At 28.5% G+C, this 27,508-nt stretch overlaps 1 pseudogene; it reads right to left on the reverse strand.

Annotated features, from left to right (window-relative positions):
- Nucleotides 1–3,704: 3,704 nt before the first annotated feature.
- Nucleotides 3,705–4,029, reverse strand: LOC111041504 (annotated as a pseudogene).
- Nucleotides 4,030–27,508: the final 23,479 nt, after the last annotated feature.

The raw sequence follows: 27,508 nt of genomic DNA on the forward strand, positions 1-27,508 counted from the left end.
AGGTGCATATTCTTCTTACAATGGTTGTCACTTTTAGTCCACTTATATAATTAGTCATCGACTTGTTAATTCAAACATTTGTTGAAAATTGTCTTTGCAGATACCTTTTTTATTTTCAATACAATTAATACATGACTTATTATTAATTTTTTTTGCAAGATGATAGCCTTCATTCTAAAGAATCAAAAATAATTTTTCCACTAAATTGAAACATATTTGTTTACCATCTCCATCAATGAATTCTAGTTTCTCTTCAAAAGCATTCCGCACAAACTTGACTATATCAACTGATTCCAAGAATACAGAAATATTATCAAAAATATATTCTTTAATTTGTTGGCATTAAAATCACAGCCTCGTTTAAATTTGAAAAGCAACCATCAAACGTTAAGATAACTCGTGTTTGTTTCAATAGGAATATTTTGCCATAGTAATTTTGTCCTCCGAGGTCAAGCTGCTGATAAATAGCCATCTCAACTATCATTAAACTACTATTTACTGGTTTCTTTGCAAACATTACTTTTAAGGCAATCACTTTAATGCTTCACTTTTGAACCCTGGTTTAGCATGCACATGCGAATACCATTTCGATAACGTTAAAACATATGGTAGAATTGTATTAAATCGATTCCCGACGTACCTAATTATAAACATTAGTCAACGTTGATTGAAAAACAAATAAAACGACGACATGAAAAGTGATCATCATGAAGTGAGAGTAGCGAATACTCAGTATCTATATACATTTTTCCAGCTCACATTAATAGCATAAGGAGAACAGGTTATCACTTGGGACACAATTTATTAATTTAATAGGTTATAGTCATGTTTCGGGTGTTGTAGATTGCAGAATATTCTTTTGGATGACATTTTTCTGTCTCGATGAACAGTTATGTTAAAATTGATAACAATTGCATTATTCAAAAACAAATTATAATTTTTTCTGATTACGATATTTTTTTATGCCAGATAATGACAGTGAGTATATAGATTTATTTTGCTAAAGGTTTTAGTCTTATGATTTTTATTCCTAAAAAGTATTCTATAATAACTAATAAGAAGCGTAGGGGAATCCAATTAGAAGGTTATAGACTGAAACAATTAAAAAGCTGCTTATTTTTTGAAAGCTAATAAAAGAATTGCTGGTATAGCATAGATTATTACAGCAAATATTCAAAAGTCCAGTAATTTATGTTAAATATTAAAGTATTTTTTTAAACACTGTCGTTTGTTGAATTAAATTTGTAGTGGTAAATGACCTGCAGCACAAAAATATATAACTATAAACTAAACCATTACAGATTGATTCCAAAAATGTTTTTGGTTGGTTTAATATTATATTAATCATATTCAAGATATACAATGTCAGTTTGTCTTGTAATGACTGAATTTTAAATAATACTTTAACTAGAATAATTATTTAAGCTGATTAGTTTATTTGAAATTATTTCCCTGAAAGTGGAGTATTATTTAGGGATCATCTCTTATTCTTGGAAACATTTCTAGGAGAATGTTTTCAGTTTCACATAGTAAAATGATAGTAACGGTTACTCAGTTACCTCATAGATCTTTAAAGCTCAAGTAAACGACATAACAAGAACTGGTTATCCCTGGGGACATAATATTTTAATCGCTGAAGATGAGATGTCATGTGTTAGGCATTATACATAATTCAACATTCTTATTGACAAAATTGTTCTGTCTCGGTAAGGCGTTAAACAGTATTGATAACATTCATCAATTGACGGCACGGACACGAAACAAGATGAGCCAGTTAAGTCCGTCGCTCTGCATAACACCAACTTGTGTCGAAATGGTAGAGGTTGTGGGCTGAGTATTGCAACAGCGGCGGCGGCGGCGGCTCTTATCGGACGGAAACACGTTGTACGCTGTAGGCTCGCTCACCCGTTGTGGTCGTTGAGGCGGGTCCGCACGTAGAGTCACTGAGTTAAAAACAATAATATTAATTTGAAAAATAAAAATAAAATTTTAGATACATTCTTAAATGTCTGTTGTCAGAGTAAAGATGATATTTTAAATTATTCCTTTATTTCAATAATAATTTAAACTGCAAAAGGAACATTTGTGCTCTACTCGTCAAGTAGATATGATATGATCATCTATTTTTATGTGATTTACTCTAGTGGTAGGGAGAAATAATTCTGGAATATTCCTTATTCCTTTGAACATTCGGATAACTCGGATAATATTTCTAGTAGTGCAATAGAAAGAGAGTATAAACTCATTATTGTGTCCATCTCAAAAGTAAATATATTGCGTAATAAGAACAAGTTTTCCCAGGGACATTTGGCGAGTCTCGGTTATCATAATATTATGTTTCGCATCATATATTTTTGAATTTTTTTTGTGTATTTTTAATTTATTTTCATAAAAATGTCTTATAGTATTTAGTAAGTATTAATTAGATTTATAAAAATCGTAAAATTTAAATATTATAATTTAATTTATCATTGTTGAAAATGTCTATTTTTCATTGTAAAAATAATTACAATCACTTTATGTTGAATAACATTTTACCTAGTTAACTGGAAAAATGTATCTTTGTAGTTTGTATACATTAACACTCTACCTTTACGAGTTTGTGGTAGGACAAACTAATGCACACAATCAATAAATTTAAAATACTTATATTTCAGATTTGTTTGATCAAAAACCGGTAGAATATTTCTGTAGGACAGTCATTCCAAACAATAATGCCATCATTACTTTTTTTCACGGTTTAGTAACTGTTATTCCATATGAAGCTGTATAGTAAAAATTAAATTGTTTTTTAAATATTTTAACTTGATTCAAATTATATTGTTAGGGTCTTGTTCAAACCCACCATAGATCATGAATGTATTGAAAGTATCAGTTGATAATGATTCATTTTAAAAAGTTATCACAAACATAACTAAGAATTTTTTCGTTCATAATGGTTTAAAAAAATGTATTTATGATGGGGAAGAATGAAACCTTCATTTCTTTTTTTCTTTGTTAGCAAAATAATTTTAGTTTATGTACTGGTCTTCAGCTATGTTTGTATTCAGCTTTATAATTTTTCTTAATTATGTATGTTTCGTTTACATTAAGCAATATTTAAATATAAAAACAACATACAACGTGAAAAAAACTTTGTAGAAATACAACTATTTTATGATTTTTAGATTCAACGAGGATCAATGAATGTATTACGTTTTACAATGATGTGTATTAATTATTTAAAGTTGAACGTAATATTTAGATTCATTATGAGTGGTCGATGTCAGTGGTGAATTTGGGATTTTTTATGATGTTTGCTAGTTTGTTAATAATGGTCCTAATTTACTCTTATTTGAGAAGAATACGATTCCGTATGTTTTTTTTTTTTGAACACGATTCCGCACACTTTATTGTTCATATGAATTGAACGCAACGTTGTCAAATTTATTGCAAACGGTTTATTACAATCTCATAGCCGTCATTACAAAAAATAAATATGATCTAAAATAACTATCTAAATAAATCTAATAAATAGTGATCTGTCATTACAAAAAATAATGTAAAATAATTTAATATAATTTTTTCCCTTGACACATAAAGTCAATAGATGTATTATATTTTATAATAGTTTTATGTATTTTATAATTATTGAAATGTTGTCTAACGTTATGTATACGTTTTAAATCGGATGATTCCATTTTATTGTTCACGTTTCTAGAAATTTAATTAATTTTTGTCATAGTTTCGGCTTTTATTTCCATTAGTACAAATATCACAACATGCGTTGGGAGATGAGCACTATGAAATCGTCTTTTGTACCTACATTTTATGAAAACTTTCTGCTCCATTTGTGATTCTAACAAAACAATTTTTTTTTATATCTCTAAATAAAATGTATTATAAAAAATTAAATGTATGTTACCTTGGAGTGATTGAAGGTTCACTTGCTCATAATTCAGGTGGAATTAGACAACCAGGTTCTATGTACGATTTAAGTATGTAATCAGAAAATATATAGCCTTCACTTTTATTTGAACACGTACTCATGAGTTCTAAAAATCCTTCTTCAATCTTTTTCAATGGGAGAAATGGTAAAAAAAAATGATTTTAACCAAATGTATAATTCATCTCCATCCATCAAATATGAAGTTCTAAAAATATTGTGTTCTTGTATCTAAATTACAAATTGAAGTGATATTATTAAACGGAGTGTCTCTTACGTAAAATATAAAAATTATAAAAATTCAGTAATAATATTATTTAATTGCCTTGCGGTAACATGCTTGACCTAAATGGAATCAACACCCATTGATAACTATTCCAGGAAACAAGGTTTTCACGGCTTCAGGTGGAGCTTTTTCAAAATCCACATGTAACGAGTAGAATGACATGTGGTTACATAGTCTTGTGGATAAATGTTCAAAACATATATTTTTTTTTTAATGTCCACATTTAAGTTTCTTCGCATTTATCGGCTAAAAAGAAGTATACAAGTGGTATATAAAAACCATTTTTATGTATAAAGTGCTTGCATAAAGTTGTAAAAAATACTTAGGAGCGTATTCAAATGTGCCATTAATAAATATATCATCACACTGTGATTTGTCTTAAGTGAATTAATATTTTTTCTCGTGGTAATACAAATGGAATTTTGATTTTCAGGAACATGAATAAACTTTTTGTTTTTAAATTTAAAGCGATCTTCATTTTGTATTTCTTTAAGTTGTATGATAGCACAATTTAATGACTGTGGAAATGTTGGGTAATCTTTGCGACGTAAATCATACATACTTTTTCCAACAGATTTAATATAATTAAGAGGTACTTCAAAATCAGCTTTTAAGAGCTCTGTTCTAATAGTTTTTGATGGTCTTACTGAAATCATGACATTAGCTTTTCTTTTACAATTTTCTCGCGAAGTTTGACGTTGGATTTTTTCTACATTATATATTATAGTGTAAGCTTTTGTTCTCCCAGCATTTCCAATAAAATTATGTGCTCCGGGTCAGTTAAAATACTTGCAGTACAATATGTTACATGTATGCACCTAAATTTCACTTTTCTGTCATTTCGTTAACGAATATGCCGATATTTACATGTATTAACCAAAGCTAAATCGTTGCCGTTTTCAGATTTTATTATCTCTAATGGATTCTCCATGCTTATCTTTTAACTTATACATTTAAACACCGTAAAAATATAAATTATGGAAAATGCTCGAAATTAATATAACTTATTATTGAACTATATATACACGCGTGACGCGTTGCGTTTTAACTAGACAGTTCTGACTAGACTGGCTATACTATATTTTTAACCATTGCCCTATTGACAACATCAACCAACTAATATATTAATATTTATTGTGGGAAATGTATCAAAATGAGCTCGACATTATGAGATTATCGTAATAACGTTAGGTCACATAACAAATATATGATCGGTAAAATGTGGTAGGTATACCAAAACCATTAAACTGCCTTCGCACTATACGATGTCCATTTGCCGCCGAGATACACAACACCATATAGAAGGTACTAACTAACAAGAATTATTACTTAGATAGTTAAAAGTAATAAATAAAATAATAAATTCAGATAAATAAGATGGTTGACATAATATAGAACACATTTAATTTAATGTATATTGTTATCTTTATAGACTTTATAAAAAGACCCAAATTATCTTATTTTTAATTAGAATTTAATTATGACCTATAAAGTATAAAATTATAAGAATAAAATTAGAAAAATAAAAAAAAAAATTATGAAAACAAAAAAGAAAAAAAATTTGAAAAAAAAATTAAAAAAAAAAATTAAAAACGAAAATTGATAATAAAAGTTTGAAAATAAAAAAAAAATTAAAAAGAATTATTTTTAAAAAAACTAATCAGAAAAAAAAAATTGAAAAATAAAAATAATTTTAAAAAAAATAAAAACAATTTGAAAAACAATTATTTTGAAAAATGTTTGAAAAAAAAATATTTGAAATTTGGAATTATTTTTATACTTTTGCACTGCCTTCTAGTTTATTTCTAATTCAATTACAGCTTAAAAATCACAATATTGTGTTATAAACAAAAAAAAATAAAAATATTATTAAAGTTTATAGTTAATATTAATGAAATAATAATGAGTTTATTACGGTATTTATAGTTGGGTAGTTAGATCTATACTATCATTAAAATAATTAAACTTAGATTTAAGGAAATTAATTATATATACTGAGGCTCTAAAGTGTCATTTATAATCTTATGATTAAATATTTAAATTTTACAAAAATTCTGAAATCTTTCAATAAAAAAACTTTGTCAAACAACAGCCATCATTCTTCAGTAATATAAAACTATACATATTATATATGAACGGGCCGGGAGCATAATAAATATTACGCGTGCCCGAACGCCAATGCTTTAGAGCACCACTAACACCTAGGGCGGAGAAATAATATGGAGATAGCTGGGTGTGTAGTGATGTAGTAGTTCAAACAGTAGTGGTCGGGGTTGCCGGGCAAATTCTGTAGAACTACGTAATGCGTGTTGTGCGAAAAGTGTGTTTTTGAGTACAAATGTGTTTATATATTATGTGGGTGTGTGTACAATAAAACAATAATAATAAAATGGTAACAAGGTTTCTGGTAATAACTAGTTGCAGCTGTTGCTGTATAATACACAATAATAATGACACAAATATATAAAAAAATCACAGCAACACAAATGTATAAAATATAATATAATAAATAAATCAAGGCCCTTATGGATATAAACGTATATAATATATTGTGGCCCTTCTGGCCCAACAGAAAAAGGTTTAATAAAAAGCTCGGCCCTTATGACACGAACAAACCAAATAATAATAAACACAGCTACCTATTAGAACTGATGCTCGTGTAAAAATAATTAATATAAATATAAATAATGCACGGCCCTTGTAGCCCGACAGAATATAATAATTATGTATAGCCCTTATGGCCAAACAAATATAATAATAATAATTATACGGCCCTTATGGCACGACAAAATAATAATAATAATATAATAATAATAAACTCACAGTTTATGGAGCACGGCTGGCCAGCTGCTACCTATGCCTAAATAATACAAATTTACACACATGACAACAAACAATAATATATAAAAAAAACTCCGGTGATTAGCGCACGGCAAAAAAGAATATAATTACAATAATATTAGCTATTGAGCTGTTAGCTTATAATATAAGATAAGTATATAATATAAAAAACATACGTGGCCCTTCTGACACACGACACTATAATAGTTGAGAATATCTGAGGCCCTTATGGCTCCACAGATTCAAAAGTATAATGAATAAATAATAATAAAATAATAAAACTCACAGTTCGTACAGCGACGTACAAAACAATAGACAGAGTCACGGCGGCCGTGTTAAAATAATATTCGCATACAAGAGGCGGCTGATCGCGCGTAATCTACATATTATATAATAATTCACAATCACATAATTAATACACAAAAACAATGAATCAAAAATAAATAATTAAACATGTGATGGTGTGTGTGTGTGTGTGTGTGTGACCAGCTATTCTCCATATAAATATTGTTGCGCGGAAACAATATACAAGTTATCTTTATTTTGAAAAGACACTAGAGCCAAGGATCAAAAATGTAAAACAAAGTTGAACACAAGTATTTAATTCTGAAACCGAAAAATCTAGTAATTGTGATTTTCTTATTTTGTTGTAATTCAAAAACGAACAACAATAGACACTTGAAATGTACACCATTTTATGCACATACACTTTATTATATTTATCCTATTGGATTTATACAGGAATATTTTGTTAGAAAAGAAAAGTAAACATTATCTGTAATATTGCATGGTTATTGAGTATGTAATATTGCATGGTTGTTGAGTATGTAATGTTCCATCAACAATTTACCTTAATATCTCCATAACATTTCAATGAAATATAAAATGAATGTATTTTTAAAATGTTACTAGGATATTTATATGTAACAGATAAGCAATATTTTCTGAATGACAGTAGTTATAAGCATTAGCAATCGCATACATATTACAGTTACATGATTTCAATATAAAATGTGATATTCCATGTTTTTATGAAACATCGCTTGAATATCTATGGAATATGACTTTGCACACTGGGTTATTATATTGTTCAGTGTATTTGATCAAATTCTCGAATACACGATATCGAGAGCCCTCCGAACACCTGGAGGAGGGTAATAACGTAATTGCAATAATTGCACCTGGTATTATCCTCTAGCATTTATAAATGTATAAGAGAATCATACAAATATTTTAAGTTGATATAAGATTTTAATATTAATATAGACAGGAGCTTTATTATTGTGTCTCCTATTTTTGCGTTATTACAATGAGTAGGTATACCTTTTTTACCACACCTACACGAGTAAATAATGACAAGCACTTATGCATAAGTAAACACTGATTTTTAACAATTTTTAATATTAATTTTAAAGTCTGTAACCAATATCGTAATCATTAACAAAAAAACTAAAACAATTTCAATATTCATACTTAATACTAACAGACACACCTTTTTCAAATTAGAATTTTGAAAAATCTCTACTTAGACAACCCTATATATGATGGTACGGATGTGTCTTGAAAATCTCAAGTCTCAAGTGACTTGTCCGATTACTAATATATATAATATACATAGATAATACAATCGGTAGAAACAAAAAAATATTTTTAATTTTACAAACGATGAACTATGCAAACAGAATGTTGGTGAACACTGAACAGTGACTGTTATTTAAATTTAAATAAGTAATAAATTAAGATATACACTAGTTTAACACAATATGTGTTATTGAAGTTGTACTGTTTGCCAGCCCAGCGAGCGATTTGGTGTGTTTTTTTCTTTAAAAAAAATTCTATTGAGTTTTGCATGATTATTTTGAACAAACCAACCAAGATGCGAACTCAGGAAAGTCGTATCGGGGTTAGTATTTCTCGGAACGATAGCTGACGGACACAGCATCCGTGGGAATGATACTCGTACCAAGAGGACTAGGAAAAGTAGAGGGTATGCATGCCAGGGATGGCAAATCTATGGCTGGCGAAAAGATTTTGTGGGCACTCGAAAATTTAAATTATCATATGGGACCTTTTTTTTATTAGTTAGAAATCGATGATGTCGCGGGAACTGCTTTCGCATTGCTTCCGCCAATATCACAGGACCTATATAATAACCTAAACTAACTTTTTTATACTAATACATTAATTATAAAATCAAATTATAGTATAACAAAATATAATATTTTTAATATTAAGGGTTCTTTTACTAATTTCAAAAGATTTGCCCTCCCTGGGTTAGGTCTATATATAGGAGAGCCCCGAACCGCCCGTATTCAGATGTGATCTGACCAGACGAGCCAGAGCATCTTCACTCCAGTCAGTCTTTTATTGTATTATTTTGGACTTAGAATAATTTCAAACAGTGAATTATTTGGACTTAGAAAATATTCGATTCAAACAGATTAGTCAATCCACAGTTTAAATTACATTTGTTTTTGTTGAATATTATGTACCACATTATACATCAGCGTTAAATAATATATTATATGTATCAAATATATCAAATAAACTATAAGCATAATTATATATTTACTATATAAGTAGTACAAATAATTGTTCACTATTCAAAAATGAATAACTGCAGATACTTGAAATTTACACCGTATGTTTATTATATCAACTTAAATACTCCATACAATTTTCAAAATATTTTGACTCGTTTTGAGTTATGTTCAGACATTTCCAATTTTCAAGTTTTTAATGTTTTTTATAAATGTCAATAAAATTGTATATGTTTTGTCAAAACGCTTGAAAATGTAATACAAAGCATATGTTACAACATCCGTTGAAAAATATTAAAAATACATATGCACGATTTAATGAATAAATTTAAAATGTTGACAAAATGTTGCATATTGAAAATGGACAAATTATTTTGTAGTGAACATATTTTATAAAATGTTCAAAATTTAATGCTTAGGATCAAATTTTTAAAACAATATTGCACACAAGTAAATAATTTCTTGTTTCCAAAAAACCTAAAAAATATATAAACACAGTTTTTTTTATAGTTATTTTATGTACAAATGTGGACAACATTAAATATCATTAAATAACAAAGAATAATGATATAGAAAACCTAATAGTAAAATAAATTATGTGAAAAAGATGGTTCAATTCTAACACAAAAGTGCTTGCTGCGCTAGCGAAAAACACAACTTTAACAACACATATATATCTTTAAACAAATGTATATCTTAATAAAAAAAGTTGGACATATTCTGTCAACACTGAACTGAATATATGCCAATTATGCCATATGGAACGCGCATTGTGTATCCGTTGTAATATACGAAGTGTACCACCTATAGCGGCTGCCATATTGAGTCTGCTAATTTTCTTTTTCATGCATAGGATTATTTTATTAGCTTATCTTCTACCAAATATCAGTGATATCACATAATTATTCCATGATAGGAAACGACAAGTGTTTGTAGTTACTATAATTAGTAATTACTATGTTTAATATTATAAGCAAAATAAATGTCCGTGTGGACTCATTATTTTATTTATTTATTTCATAATACAACACGGGCTTTTGCCCAATTTATAATAATACATTTAGTACGATAACTAGGTTATAAGGAAAAATTAAAAATTATTTAATGAGAAGGAAGGGTCTAGATTAGCTAAGTACATACAGCAACGTAGTGGTTCATTTTTACCATTGTTGAGGAGGTGGTGAGTGACAAGATGGTGAGATTCTCGGACTGGAACATTAAAAAACACTTGAGATAATAAGTACGGGGAGTCAATTTTCTCCTGCAATAGTTTGGCCAAAAAGGTGAGATTTGCTTCTTGCCTACGGTTTGCAAAAGTGTCTAATTTAAGACATTTTAGGACTAGTGTATAGTCATGGTTGGAACAATCAATTTCTAAAATGTTACCAGAGTAGCTCAAAAACTTTAGCTGAAGTCTTTCGAGCATGATTGAATTACAAGCCGTTTGAGGATCCCAGATGACAGAGCCATATTCTAAGATAGGCCTAACAAGCGAGCAATAAAGAGCTTTCAAAGAGGAGAGTAGGAGACTAATTATTTGAATTCGACAGCTATACCCGCTTGACAAAACCGAGGGTTTTGAGAGCTTTGCAGCAGACCTATTCAATATGCAAGTTAGGACTAAGCTTAGGATCGAAGATAAAACCTAAATCGTTAACAGATTTGTCAAGTGGAACCATATAAGAACCACTTACAGTATCTTATTAGTATTTTCACCATTTAAAATTTCTTTAAATTTTCTGTCATTGGATATAGATTAAGTATCATTGTTTGGCAGCGCATTTCAAATTTACCTACTGGCACAAGGGTTAGAAAAAGTATTGCTGTTTGGTCCAAAGCTTCAATATTTCCATCAGATGATTTGACCCAACGATGCATCAGTAATTTTTTGTGTGCAAAACTAAAATGCCCGGGTGTTGGGTTCACACACCAACCACCTCGAGCACTTATGGCATTAAAAAATAGCTCTATATAATCCTGTGACATTTTATAGGTAAGTAGATACTTAAATTGATCAGGATTTTGATCAATTACCTTCTTATATATATTTTTAATGCTTTATGACGAAATTGCAATAGGTACCTATAAATCAATAAAATATTAAGTTATATATTTGAATTGTAAACTCCAAGTCTAAATAATGTATTCATCAGAAAAGTATAGGTACATTTATATTGATATTGTCTACAAAAATTACTTATCAACTTTTTTTTTTATTAATTTGTCATAATAAAATCTGATTTGTTATTTCTGTGAATATTATTTTAATAAATAACATAGTTTTAAAATATAGAGGTATTTTACCTATAAAGCCAGTCTTTTTTGGATGTTCAATCATTAATCCTTTGCACGGTCCCCATATTATTTTTAATGTATAATTTGATATTATCTTTTGTACTTTGGTTAATGTTTTTAGGTTTCAATGAACTCTTATAACCACGGCCATGTGGATTTCTGAAATTGAGAATATCAAACCATCTATCAATTGTTTGCATAAACTAAGTAGTTGCTTCGCTGTTTTCGAATCCTTTAATATTAAGGTGCCGACAAAAGTCAATGGTATCTGCAACATTACTGCTTAAAGTCTGGGCTGCTATATTGACCTTCATTGGTGATTGTTTCCACTCCAAATGTCTTCTTTTCAAATTATTACCATAATGAATTCCTTCATTTTCTTGTAAAGTCACCAGTTTTTTTATGTATCCCCAGTCAATTTTATTATATCACCATCATAAATCACCCTCATAGAAGACCAAGCATTTCTCACCAACTTCAAAGAACGACAGGGGTGTATTAAGCAGTGAACAAATTTTGTTGGGTCACTTGGATGCGGAAAAAAGTTTTAGTGTTTGTTGTTAATAAATTAGCACCTAATTATTAATTACTAGATGATAATATCGCGCTGATAAAATTGTTTATTCCACAAGAAGACTCAAAATGGCAGCCTACTAAAATGGTAGCTGTTTTTATTCTCTATGCGCGTAATTTATAAGCATAATTTTAATTGTTCCACTGGTTGGATTCAAAGATTTAGATCAAGACATAATCTTGTGTTTTCAACAATAAGTGGAGAATCCAATTCGTTCACCAATTGAAATAACACAAAATTGGCTCGAAAAAGTATGGCCAAAAATACGGAAAGGATGATCAAATTTATAATGCATATGAAACTGGGCTCTTTTTCAAAATGCTTTCAAACAGAACATTCAAATTTAAAGGAGATTTTAGTAGAAATTAGTATTTTTTTTTATATATATATAAGTAGTTGTTACTATATAGTTACTCGTGCAGATGTGGTAAATGGTATAAAACAAAATATGTGTGTTTGTTACTTATACATATGTCTCAAAAAAAATCTACTAATATTTATGAAAATCTCGAAGATTACATTTTTTTATAGATGTCAGAAGAGTCTTAGATTAGTTTTGTCTATGGTTATCCATAGGTATGATCGGATTAAAACGTATTTACGTTGTTGACAGCATAGGTATAGCGTGATAAATGTACATCTTGGTATTGAGCGATATACCTAGCCTTTATTTTCTTGTAATATCATCGATGCTGCCGGAACTTCTTGCGAATTCCAAGGGGAGTGACTGTAGTCCCTTTTGTCTCATATACTATGGACTATGGTGGACTGTACACTTACATGATTTAACATGGAATGGAAACTTAGCTGTCAATGATTTTTAGATTTATTTAGCCACGGATATAATAATTTGTATTGCTTTGTTATATCATTACCGAAGTGATAATATGCACTGCCAGTGGCGGCCGAAAATTGAGATCATACTTATTTAGAAATCGTTTTATCTAAAACGTACCTAAAACTAAATCCATTTCGGGACTTGTTTGTACCAGTATATTATTCCACAAATCAAGGTGTATCAACGACCAGCACGGTTAGGTTAGAAAGGTAGAAATATTTTAATATTTTAGATTCACAAATTCAATGTTTCAGTCAAGATAAAGCTTATTATCTAAAATTAGGTTAAATGTCTGGTCGTACATAATATATAACTATAGTGCTCGCAAACTCATCTAAAACCTGATCTACAAAGCTGTATAGTAGTTTCTAAGTTGCCACTTCAACACGAGTAATCGAAGTTCGTTACCCCAGCCCCGCCCAGAGAAAAATCGATTTATTTCTATCTACTGGGCGATACAATTCGGGTGCTATATATAATATTTTATATACTATATACTTAATTTATGTTAATAGGTAGCTATAATATAATACTTTTTTACTATAATTGATATAATTATATACTTGTCAATCACAATTTACTGTACTTACATAAAAAACATACCCTATTTTATGATTATTTTATTGAACAGTGATTGGAAAATCCAATTATTTCAAGGGGAATGTGGAACTGTCATAAAAGAAGACACAGAACCAATAATATTGTTGAGGGTTGGAATAGTAAAATAAATAAAATATTAAATACACCTCGACCAACGTTTATGAACTTATATAGCTGTCTTAAAAAAGAGACTGAAAATACGGAGCTTTTAAAAGAAAGAAGCTACTTGAATATGGAATGTAAAAGGAGAAAAAATATGTACATACAATTAGACGAAAGAATAAGAAAAACATTGGTAGACTATGAATTAGATAATGATTTAGAAAAATTCTTTAAAAAAATAGCTATTATTCAAAAATTAGAATAAGGTTATGTTTATTATGTATGTATACTGCAAGTCTGTGAATTGTGACAAATATATTATTATGTGCATTTTTTATAATAATAATTTTTTATTTAGGACTGGCAGTATTAAAAAATACTGCCAGTCCTAAGCCTGGAAAAGTGTGAAGGGAAGTTTAAATATAATATATTTAACAAGTATAGTAATAATCAGTAGTATAATTTCAATTATAGCAAAAAAGTATTATAGCTACCTATTAACATAAATTCAGTATATAGTATATAAAATATTATATATAGCACCCAAATTGTATCGCCCAGTAGATAGAAATAAATTGACCGCAAATGGCACGCAAAAGGTGCCGACCGCAAATGTCCCGACCGCATCGGTGCCGACACCTGTGAAAATTTTAGAATTTTATATTTTTTTTTGGCAAAAATGAATTTAACCTACTATAGTACTAATGCTAAAGCACCTAATAGTAAAATAAATTATTGGAAAAAAGGTGGTACAATTCTTACCAAGGCCAAATCTCACACCCGTCCACCCGAATAAACATTTTTTCAGCATTTTTTTTTAAACAAATAGCCACACAAACTTGATGTCTGCGCTAGCGAACAACACAACTTTAAAAACATATCTATTGTTAAACAAACGTATATCTTAATTTATAGCTTAGTTCTATTTGAATTATAGTCATTGTTCAGTGTTCATGAACATTCTGTTTACATAATGTATACATTTATACAATATGAAAAATTATTTTCGTTTCTACTAATAAACTATGTATATTTTATACGTTACTAGCTGATCCAGTGCACCTTGTCGCCCGTTAAAAATGCCGATTCTATAATGTGAAACTAGTTTGTTAAATTACGATCATTATATTATCAGACGACTACCAATTGGTCCCCGGGTTGTCTACAAGTAACATACGAATTGGTTCCCTCAAACTTTCATGATAATATAACCTTGTTAAATTAACTTTTCAAATCATTGTGATATATTCATACATAAGTTAGACATAATATGCTGTCGATGACTTTTGTCTAGGAATTATCAAACTCTTCAACTTTTCTCTAGAACTCGCAATCATATAACTCTCATCGTACTTACTTGAAACTTTTAAAGTATATCATTATATGTTATATAAACAATGACTTATGAAATATATTTTTTTTTGGCAAAAATGAATTTAACCTACTATAATACTAATGCTTAGGCGCCTATTAGTAAAATAAATTATGTGAAAAAAGGTGGTTCAATTCTTACAAAGTCCATACCTCCCACCCGCCCATCCAAATAAACATATTTTCCATTTTTAAACAAATAACCACACAAAAGTGCATGCTTCGCTAGAGAACTACACAACTTTATAACAACACATATATTGTCAAACAAATGTATATCTTAATTTATTACTTAATTCTATTTGAATAATAGTCACTGTTCTGTGTTCACATTGTTCACAAGCATTCTGTTTGCAGTGTGCATACATGTACACAATATGAACAATTATTTCCGTTTCTACTAATGTGTTATATATGTTTTCTACATTATAAGATATTTCACAACTAAAAGACTGATCAAGGTAGAGTCTATGCTATGATTGCTTGAGATATTATACTTTAATATTATTATAAAACTTTAAATTATATTTGTCGATGTATTTGCAGACCTCAGTAGAAAATAAATCTATAATATTTTGTCATAAGGGGTTGTAGAGTGTAGCGTATACTATTTTTCTAGTTACTATAGTACCTACATATAGAAATATTGAAACGGGAATAATATAAAATTAAGTTTAAAAAATTACTAATCGTCCATAGCGATATTAGCAATTGTATTACACTTAAATGGACCATATAGACGACGCTGCTGCAGGTCGTCTAAAATGCGGACAATATTACAAGTCGCAATTTCCAAACACGCACGTGCACGATTTTAAGCCTTCGCTTACAGACTTGTGGCATGCATTGAGTTTTAACTTTTCTGTTAAAAACACCTTAATATTTACACAGGCATTAAATAATAAATACGGTGTTAAAAAACAAATATTGAATAATATAATTCATATGTATGTCTAAAGGGGAGGGGAAGCAAGTCGCTTATAAAAGTCAGCAAGAAATATTACTTTACTTTATTTATCGTTCAACGTTCACATTATTTCCATTACATTCTTATTCTTATAGTAATCAAAATGATTTTTTTCAAACACAGTTTAATTACGATTACAATTCTAGTTATTGCAATTTCAGTTATGCCAGCAATAGCTGATGTTGTAGATGCGAGAAGTATGAATTATTTGTTGTTACTCAATGATTGTATTTTTATTATTTTTATTGTATTTATGTACAATATCATCAAATTGTTTAGAACGTATTTATTAAGTGATACCAATTATAACTATAACTTTTTAGATCAATGAAATGTATCATTTATTAGATTTTCAATAACTCTATATATAATTATGATCTAGGTAGTAACAATTTTATATATGAATTTTTGAAAAATCAGATATTTATTTGATTTTATAGGAAATATCAAATGTTGTGTACATAAAATTTGTATAATCTAGTTTCAGTATACTCAGCATAAAATGTAAAACAAAAATAAAAGATTAAGATAATGGCCAAAAGTATAAATTAATTTTAATGTGACATTACAATTATTGCATTTAATACAATTTATTTTAAGTATTACAGAAATTTGATTTTGATTAAGTCATGCAACAATGCATTAATATTCTCAACGTTAACTTTATTCAAATTTTAACATGGGCGTAGAAGATAATTTATTTAGATGTTGAAAAAATAAATAGAATAACATTTACAAAATATACGAGGAGATGGTTGAATTTTATTGTAGATTATTATATCGTAATTCGTTATACATATACAATGGATTTACTAATGCAAATGACTTGTTTTTTTTAGATTATTGTAAAAGTACGTGGGCTTTATAGTTGATTATAAATACAAATTTGATTATTATATTCCGCATAGTTGAAAAATAATTAATATATATTATATTGTGAATTCGTAAATTATTGTTTGACACCGGACTGTTTAAATACAAACAATTATTAAAACATATAAATTGATTTTTAATAAGTCAATTGTAATTTTTTTGTTGTCCTTCAAATAAGATTTAGTTACCCACGTTTATGTTACTTAACACATGAAATGTTTATATACAACTATAAAGATAATTTTAAAATGTTATAGCTATTCTAATTACTTATTGTGGATTTCAAAGTGAGTTAGTGCCAATATAAGTAATTTTATTTATATTACATTTTTTTTTTTTTCTAGGAATATTAGACATAATAATTATCATTGTCCATTGGTTTTAAGATCTTAAAGATAAATAATTATTTTTTCAAGTTATTTAATTTTATAAAATATTTGGAATTCAATTTACTCTTAGAAATATATTTATTTTTTTAAATTTTTTTTTAGAGGTTTAAACTTAGTCCAAAACCTTTTTGATTTTGTAAAGTGTATACTGTTTTTCATAAAATTATCATATGACTTTCGTAATTAATGAAATTATTTAATTAGTATTTTGAATTTGTGTTTCTATCACGAAAGATCATTACCTACACGAAATAATCTTTTTATGTTTCTAAGTAGATAATATATATATATTTTAATTTTTAATATCCTATTATACCTATAATTTAATTTTTTAGACGACTCTATTAATTCCAGATACACATTTCCCAAACTCTACTTAAAACTGTAATCTTAGATTTCAAGTGGATCAATGTATTGGTTTTTTCAGAGATGGTTGGTTTTTTTGAGTGTGTCTGTCATTACGTATTATGACACTCATTTAAACTTCAATTTTTTGGTTTGAAAGTGAATCCATTTAATACTTTGGAAAATAAAAAATAAAATAATAAAAAGTAAAATTTTCATGCAAAATCAGTTTTTGAAAAATTTGTTTTCTGATTTTTATTTTCTTCTGACACGTTTGAAAGCTATTATACATATTACAAACTTATTTTAATAATGAAACCTTAGTTACACGAAGTTTTTAAAGCATTTTTACATTGGTCTTATAAAATTTTAAGGTATTTTTTTTTATAAAAAAAATTCCATTACTGTGGGTTTTTTTGTTACTGTCGATAAAAAATTGTTTGCTTAATCATATAGTTGAAAATGCAGTACAAGGCTCCTTATAAAATGCTGTTAGTGGAAATAAAAAATAAAATTGAGAGTTAGTCCTCAAAAATTTTTTATGAGAGTCAATTTGGAATTTTGACAAAATGGATCAAGATCATGAACATTTGGTAATTATTTGGCTCTCCGCAATTGGTACGATCCATTAATATCATTAATTATAAATGCTAATGTTTGGTCACTTAGCGGTTTTTTGGAGGCACGGAACTTACAGCGATCCTATTGTTACAAGGCTGAGCTGAACTGACTAGGGTGAGAAATTATATCTAGACAGTTCTGGTGCAGTGTAACAATAAGATCGCTACTAAATGCCTCGTTTCCGAAAAAACCACCCAGTGAGCAATCTATAGGATTTACTATTTATTATCAATGGTAGTACGATAGAAGGAATTTTCCCCTTAAAACAAATAACGTTACTAAAGATTACAAGAAAGTAAATTAGTTTGGAATTTTATTTTATTTTATAACGTAAATCCTGATTCCTAACCTAACATGGTACCTAGTACATTGAATAACGCGTGTATAGATTAGGTACTAAACTTATAAATATAATATTAAAATTTCAGATAATGAGACGGATTACATAACGTCAAATGGAAATTGTATGTAATTGAAGTTAAATAATTAACATAATTTAAAATATCATACATAGTGGCTGTTTACATTTATCTAGTTAATACCACCAAATTAAATAACATAACCTATACAATATATTCTAATAAAAGATAAATCATAAATGTTCAAAGACTTTTAAGATTAATAATTTAACTATTATATTATAAGTCAAAAATCTGTGCTCGGTGCAAATCGTTTTATAAATATAAGACAAATTAACCTTTTTATTATTGTATTTAATTAACATTTACTGTTTAGTGTTAAACTGTAAGTATTTTCATGGGTTTTTTTTTTATCAATGTTGTTTTACTAACTAATTTAACAGATTACTGTATTATGATTTGTCAATAGGATTGGTTGATTATCATACAATAATAAAGTATATTTAATCGATTAAAAATTTCAATTACAAAATATACGTGCAGTAGACAGCTGTTAGTCTCTAATTTGTGATCGAAACTACAGTGCTTTTTTGTTGCTAGACGGTTTTTAATTTGACCATATTTATCATTGGTAATAAACTAATATGTGTTACTATTTTATTAAATGTTGATACCTTCTCTCATTTTTTTATATTTTGGACAATATTGATATCAGACAATTAAATGTTTTTTTTAATATGTTCCCATTGACATTTTTGTTGATTAAAACTTTTTAAAAATTTACAAGGATCATTACTTTTATTAATTTAAATGATTACCTAAAGTAATATTTATTGTTTATTGCCTAGTAAGCTAAAAATTAATCTCAAAAAAAAGCATGAAGACTTAAGTTTAACTTTTTTTTATTCTTAGTTGTGTCTTAATCACAAAATAGTAATTGATGATTAAATTATAATATTATCATAGTATCCTTCACATCAATTAATATTATTCGAGACTAAAAATCAAAAATCAATTAATTTCTAAAAAAAACTACCTATATAATATATATAATAACCACGGTTGTCCTTTGAGCCTATATTATATTGTTCTATGCTTATAGTCCGTTATAAACATCGAGATAAAGAATACACTTTAAGTATTCTTTATTTTGATGGTTATAGATATTTTATTAATTGATAACAGATTTTTGATAACCATTATCCATTTCCATTAAGCAAAAAAAAATATGTGCTGTTTTTTAAATTTTTAATATAATATTATAATAAAATACTTAAGCACCTATTAAGAAACACATTCAACAATGTCAAGGGAGCGATCGCCCCTATCGCCCCCCCCCCTGTATACCCCCCTGGTTGTCTATGGATTGAGGGCTAGTGAAACGAGCAGGTTGTGACTAATCCTGATGTTGTGGTATATTCGACATTTAGTGAAAATTTGGTTGATGGTGACTTGGACACCACATGCTGTCCATATTGGGGGTTCTTCTTTGGCCAATAAGAAACTGAGGGAAATTTGAGTGTTTCCGAATCTGAGTTTCTATATTTTTTGTTAGCATTGTGGTAAATAATAATACTAATAATACATATCTCCATCAAATTAACTCTGAATTTCCCTAAAAGTTACAAACAATATAATCTTAAAATGTAGATACACCTAATTACAAAATAGTCACAAAATCTTGAGAAAAATGTATTCAGAACTAAGTGTTATTGATTGGTAAAGATAATATTTTTTGATATACCTCAGTTGAATCATATTCAAATAAACTTGAAGTAGTAACTTGTAAAATGTTATTGGTTATTAATATGCTGTCAACTGAATATTAATTTAAACTTCTTATAGATCCAAATAGGATGGCAAATAACGTAGGAGGTTCGTAATTTTTGTATTTTTTTTTTTTTGTTAGCTATCACGAATTTGTGTCGTAGATAATATGGTATTACGCAATTTCTTTATGTGATTCATATCTCATACTATATTTTATTAATTATTATTATTTTTACCATTGTCATCCAAATTATACAAAGGCAGGGCACATTATAAAAGCAAAGAATAAAAAGCGTTGCACTTAGTTAGTTTAGTTTTAATTATTTAATATTTGATTGTAAATCATATATTCTTATTTTGAATTTATTTCAAGGATCATTTTTTTTCTAACCACATAATACAAATAACCTATAGACTAAAATGTCTAACAATGCACTTTGTATATTTAACTATTATGTTAATGCTAGGCATGCATTTTTTTAAGAAGTTGTATTGTTATTATTAATCAATTTTAAAATAAAAGTTTTCAATGTTTATTCATTATTATTATATTTTTTCTAGCTTATCTTGGTAAGCACATTTTTACTTAATTTTTTAAAGCAAATTTTTCTTAAGGAGGTTGAGGAGTGGACCAGACCGCAAATAATCGTCTTGAAAAAACTCAACACACATATATATATATATATAGGTATACACCAGTCACTGCCGCAGTGAAGTATTTTGGACCCAACGGCTACGAAAACATTAGTCAATGCACTCAATCAGTCTTTCACACTTTTCTCTTCTTACTCTCTCCTCGAGCCAGACGTTACGGGCTGTTCGACTATTATTGTATTTGTATTATTTTTATTGTTCATGTACGATGTAGAGGGGGGGGGGGTACGGCTTGGGTCTATAATTCAGGTAGGTATACATATAACATATAATTTTAAATTTAAATTTAAATTTTTAAATTTTAAAGGGAAAATCGATATGTTACATTTTTAAAGAGCGTCGATAGCATTTTTTGGTAAATCTTTGGTTCCTATAAATTTTTGTTGCCAAATTTTAATTTCACTTACAGCTGCTAACACACTGCAATCCAAATCACCTTGTTACATCTCAACTAGCTGCTAAACGGTATTTTTGACAAAGTTACTTGCAAGTATACCCATAGTAATATTGTTCAAAAAAAGAATGAATTTGAATGGACTGTACGTATCCTTCTGCTCCGTTTGGTTAGGAGGTTACCAACGGAGTGTATTTGTTTGTTCAACTGCCTAGACAGTGCAAGTCTGCCCTGGGCAGTTCTTAGTTCGTCAAGGTTAGATAGATAACTGAACGATTTTTGATAGGCATGCCCTCCCCCCTGCGTCACTGTGATTGGTTATTGCCGGACTTTCAGATGCTGCCCTCGACCGGCCGTTAGTCCGAGCATGGATCTGTCATTGCGAGTCCATGTTTAGTCACGGCTGGAGTGATCCGGTGGCGATGCTGCCGATACCTGGCAAGATGGGTTTCTTCCGGGTTTCTAACCTAACCGGCCGGGTAGCGGACACTAGTTGCCAACGGTTGTTATTGGCTAGTAGCGGTGATGGTTCCGTTTAGTCACGCCTACAGCCATCCGTTCGCCGGTCGTGTGATGCATCTGCATCGTCCGTTGCCATCAGTATTCAGTATCGGTTGCTCCACCCCTTATGGATATCGCTGAGATTTATTCATCACCGAAATTGTACACCATCAATCTTATTATAATTCATCTCTTGGCATATAGCCTTTCCATCGAATGATTGCGTCATATTAAACTTTGTATAATATGTAGCCCATATATCTGTGCACCCTTGCTCACCCTGAACTTTCATGGTCATTACTGGTGTAATATACGCAGAATTTACACGGGTCATCAAGAATAGTTCGATTGTGTACCTTATTGCGACCAGTGTCCTTCATGATCAGTCTGGCCCGTGCTCTACATGATAATATAGAGATTAGACCGGTACAGTCGGCGAGACCTTATACGTTGGCAGCTCACATGTAGGTACGCCTCCCGAGTGCCCGCCTTGCAGCGTTTAGTTCGAGACGATCAACCAGCCAGAGTGCCAACCGACTGCATTCCAAATCTCATGCTATTATGCAACGTATTTTGGACGACGGTCTCATAACACCTAATAACACACATAAATAACAACTGAATGCTATATCACATCAAGAAACATTGTGATAACGCCATAAGAAAATACTTGCACAGCGAATTAATATTCAATACATTTTCATTAGCTGGAGAGAAAACTAAGGAAGTCCATCACATTGGACATCAATATATATTACAAATTGTATTTAATTGTGTTACGAATGACCATAATGTTAAAATTATATAAATTTTTTGCAGAATACATTTGTAAGTAAATCTTATTTTAATTGCCTCATTTTCACTTTCTCCTCTTTTGGAATGCTCAATAGGCAAATAGAAAATTACTTAGAAAATACACTATTTGTAATTAATTAAGATACTTATATATTCCAAATATCCTAAATGTTTACATGATTAAGACGTCCGAGGAACTGTAACATAAATGCAAAAATGTAATATTCAACATGGACCAAAGTAACATCGTAGTTTGGTGTTTTCTAACGCTATTATTAATTACAGACATTCTATTAGTTATAATTACCTACGGCTACCGAACATTTTTTTTTTTTAACAACTTTCTTAATATGAAATCTGATCACCGTATATCGTTTACCTTTGAATATTTTGTTTTTAGAGCAAAACAAAAATACCATCTCTCTGTCAATGCATGTATTTGTGAACTTTAATATTCAAAATCTAATACTTACAAAAGGGAAATGGTTATTCAGAAAAACGTATGATCTTTTTCATCTGAGATTTCTTACCGAACACTGTTTCTATCATATGACCATTGACTCTTTGAACTCTCCTAGTTTGTTTCGAAGCTTTATAGTTGGTGTTAATCTTGGAATCTGATGGGATTATTATAACGCTAATCTCAGAAATGAATAAAACTGATTTTTAATTATCAAAATTCATAAAGTTATTGCACTAAATACTATTCACTAGAATTAGTACTACCTCGAAAACCGATGAAACAAATAACAACAATTTCACATTTTTGCTATAAAACAGTGCTTTTCTGTATTAGTTTAGACATAGTAATCAAATGATCTTCACAATATTATAATCATGACACACGTTTCATCCAGGAACAACGTTTTCTTCATCAAAAAATTGTCTAAAATTTTTTTTTGGTCATTATTTAAATTTTTACACCTAATCAGAGAAACAAAATTGCAGGTTATTACATATTTTATTTTTTTATATTCTTCCTGAGTATAAAAAAATTAGTACCAAAATACAACCAAAAGCTCACGGCAATCTTAAAGCATAATCGATTGAAAATAAACTGTTATAAATTCATAGCATAATTTTCTATATAATAGACTTTCTGAAGAAAATATATTTCCATTATTTTTACTATTTCGGATTGATAGCTTATTATTTACTTCTGAACACTTTTAGCATTACATCTTGTCTTAATCGTGGTCTTGTCCATAACTGTTGTACTTGTCCACTGTCCAGATATTGTTGTGACTAGTTTGTATTGATTTGATGTGATTTAACCAGGGCTTGCAAACGTTATAATAACGTTATGATTATAAAGTTATATTTGATAAAAAGCGATTGAAATTTGTAAACGTAATTATAACGAAAAACGATAAACATAAATAAATAAATAACACAAAACAAAACGTAATGTTTAACAAAATATATAGTATATCATTAAACAAAACATAACGCAAAACGGTATATATTGTATTCCATCAAACGAAATAATTAATTTCCAATTATTTTATAATACTTAGTAGTATTCAATTATTTATTCAATCCAAGAATTAATTTTGTTCCGTATCCGGCCTGCCTATCCGGGAGATCCCGTATTAGATATTATTTTAAAACTTAATAAGAAGGCATTAATAGAATAATTTAATAACCAATATAGCTAATAATAGTGATACTCTGATAATATTGTACTGTACTATCAATAATTGTTATCGACTAACGGTCGAAATTTATACCATTCAAGTTATTCAACTATTGTGTTCGGTGTTCAGTTTGCACAGATTTGTTCAGTCGTCACTGGTCAGTGTTTGTCTAATTTTTGTCAAATGTTTAATATTTATATTTTATACTAATATACTTTTAGTTTTAACGTGAATACGGTTTCTTTATATTAGTTTAACCCATTTAATAAAATAAATAAAATAAATAAAATTATACAATACCTACTTAAAACTCAGAATAGGGAAATTATGTCCCCAAAAAAGGTCATAGTCATATACTTTTAAATTGCGGCCTGTGTACTTTTAAAACAGGTATCTAAATGCTTTTAAATTTTAAATAACCATAAACGCAAAATTGTATAACGTTTTAATTCTGAATAACGATAAACACAAAATTTGTATAAAGTTTTGATTGTAAATAACGTAAAACAGAATTTTTTTTCAAATCAAGCCCTGGATTTAACTGTATCATAATATTTGATATGATAAATTAATTATTAAAGGTTAAAAAAAATTTGATAACAATTTGAAAGACCTTTTATCCCAAAATATAGAATTATTACTTTAATTGTTGTATAAATATATACCTACCTAGCTTTAATCTATTTATGGTAAATATTTATAAACATAATAAACTTATAAATTAATTAAATATTATCGTTTACAGACAGGCAATGTACGTATTATTTTTATTATTTTTATATTTAACAATGTTATTTTTGGGAAAATTGTCTTTTAAATGTTAGATTCCTCAGAAATCGTTATCGCCGTTCTATTCGCAAACAGCATTACGACGACGGTGCATCTGTGGTGAACGACACATTATTAGTTAGGTATTTTTATTGTATTTATTGAGCAATGAACAAACATTTCCGTGTACTATATAAATCAAGGGTGATCAACTGGCGGCCTGCGAGCTTTTTTTTAGCTTCATCGAGCTACATTTTTGAATTACATTATACAATTTTAAAGTGTATCATCTATACTCTATAATCTATTTAACACCAATTAAAATGTACATTTTGAATGACCTTTTTTTTTTGCTTTGTGTAAAGTGGGATATCGGATATAGTGTTTAAAACTATTGTGACTTAACATCAATTCTTTACTTATTAGTACTAGCTAATAAACTTACGAAAACTGATGTAATAATGTATCAAAAAAGGCTAAGTGTTTAAACTTACAGCGTTATCAATTTTTAATTAAATTTGTAAATTTTCGTAATTAAATTGAAAATTTTAATTAAATTTAAAAAAAAAACTGTAATATTATTTATGTTCAATATTATTATTATTCAATATTAATGTAATAACATTTGAGGAACCTTGCATCATATTTCAAGTTTTTCTATGTTATATTATATTTGTATAATACGCGTACATTCTAGATTCACAAGAAACAAACCATACATCATAGAAAAATAAATACCTTTTGTCCCTCTTCTCAGAATTTAAAATGCATCACTAATTTTTCCAAAACTAATAAAAAAAAGTGTTAAATACTTGTCCTTGAAAACACTTAAAAATATGTATCATATGTATTGTAATATAGAGGCTGATCATCATCTCTGTTTATAATAATCAATCATTGAATTCGAATTATACTTATAAATTATACAACAAAGTCTTTTGGATAAACATTTCTGTAAATCCATATTTTTTTTAGCATCAAATCATATGGATCAATAAAAACAATGATTTGCAAAACTATAAAAACGATCTCCATCCTATTAAATCATGCAAATCTAAAATTCATAATTAACCATAATTTATCAAATTTTATAATATATATTTATAAGTTTATAACAATACCATAAAATATTATTTTCTAGATAACATGCCGGGTACGTAATTTTTATGTTATTTGTCTTAATAAGTACTTACTTAATTTTACTAGCGTGGCATTTAAATTTTGTGTAAATGAAATTCATGAGCTTGAATCCAAAAGGTTCTAATCTAACCATTTCATTATAAATCGATTTTTATTTCATACTGTAACGGTATTCTAATAATTTGTTACGAGAAAACACCCACATCGAATTGTCCTAAACATAAATCATTGTAATGTCAGACAAAGTGGCTAAATAATTTTAATTCTAAATTACTATTATATCAATAGTAGTTTATTATGATGTATGTAAGTATTAAGTAGGTATATATATATAAAAAAAAATGAAATAATGGTAGTAACCGGCAATCCTACTTCTGTTATATGAACAATTTTTACTTACCTTCTTCCATATCATGCCAGATATGTGTACAATAGATCTGTTAATATAGTAATGTAGTTATAATTTGCGAGGAGTGTGAAAAATATGAAAAAAAAATCACGAATACAAAACTTACTGAATCTAGCTAGCGATTAGCATATGCGATATGTAGACGGGTGTTCGAACACGCATTGCAATTTGTTTGTAGTGATAAACTGTATGGAATGTTCAGCTGAGATCAAATTTTGTGAAAAATATAATAATTTTCTTTTTAAATTAAAATCATCGGGAAAAAGTTTTATGCTTAACGAAAAAAAGAATAATATTATCATGAATGAAACAACAAACAGTTCATGCTTGAAGACCATTCAAGTATCAGTGTGTTTTCATAAAGGCTGTGATAATTTAGAAGTAGGTAGTTGAACTGTTTTAACGTTTTAAGGGTTTTTTACACAACAGATTAACTTAATCACTGGCTATTTTTCTCGAATCATGATGGTCTAACTCAATTTAAAATATCAATCACAATCTGCACAGGTCAGTG

This window comes from Myzus persicae, unplaced genomic scaffold (genome assembly GCF_001856785.1).
Source record: "Myzus persicae strain clone G006 unplaced genomic scaffold, MPER_G0061.0, whole genome shotgun sequence".
NCBI classification, from domain to species: domain Eukaryota; kingdom Metazoa; phylum Arthropoda; class Insecta; order Hemiptera; family Aphididae; genus Myzus; species Myzus persicae.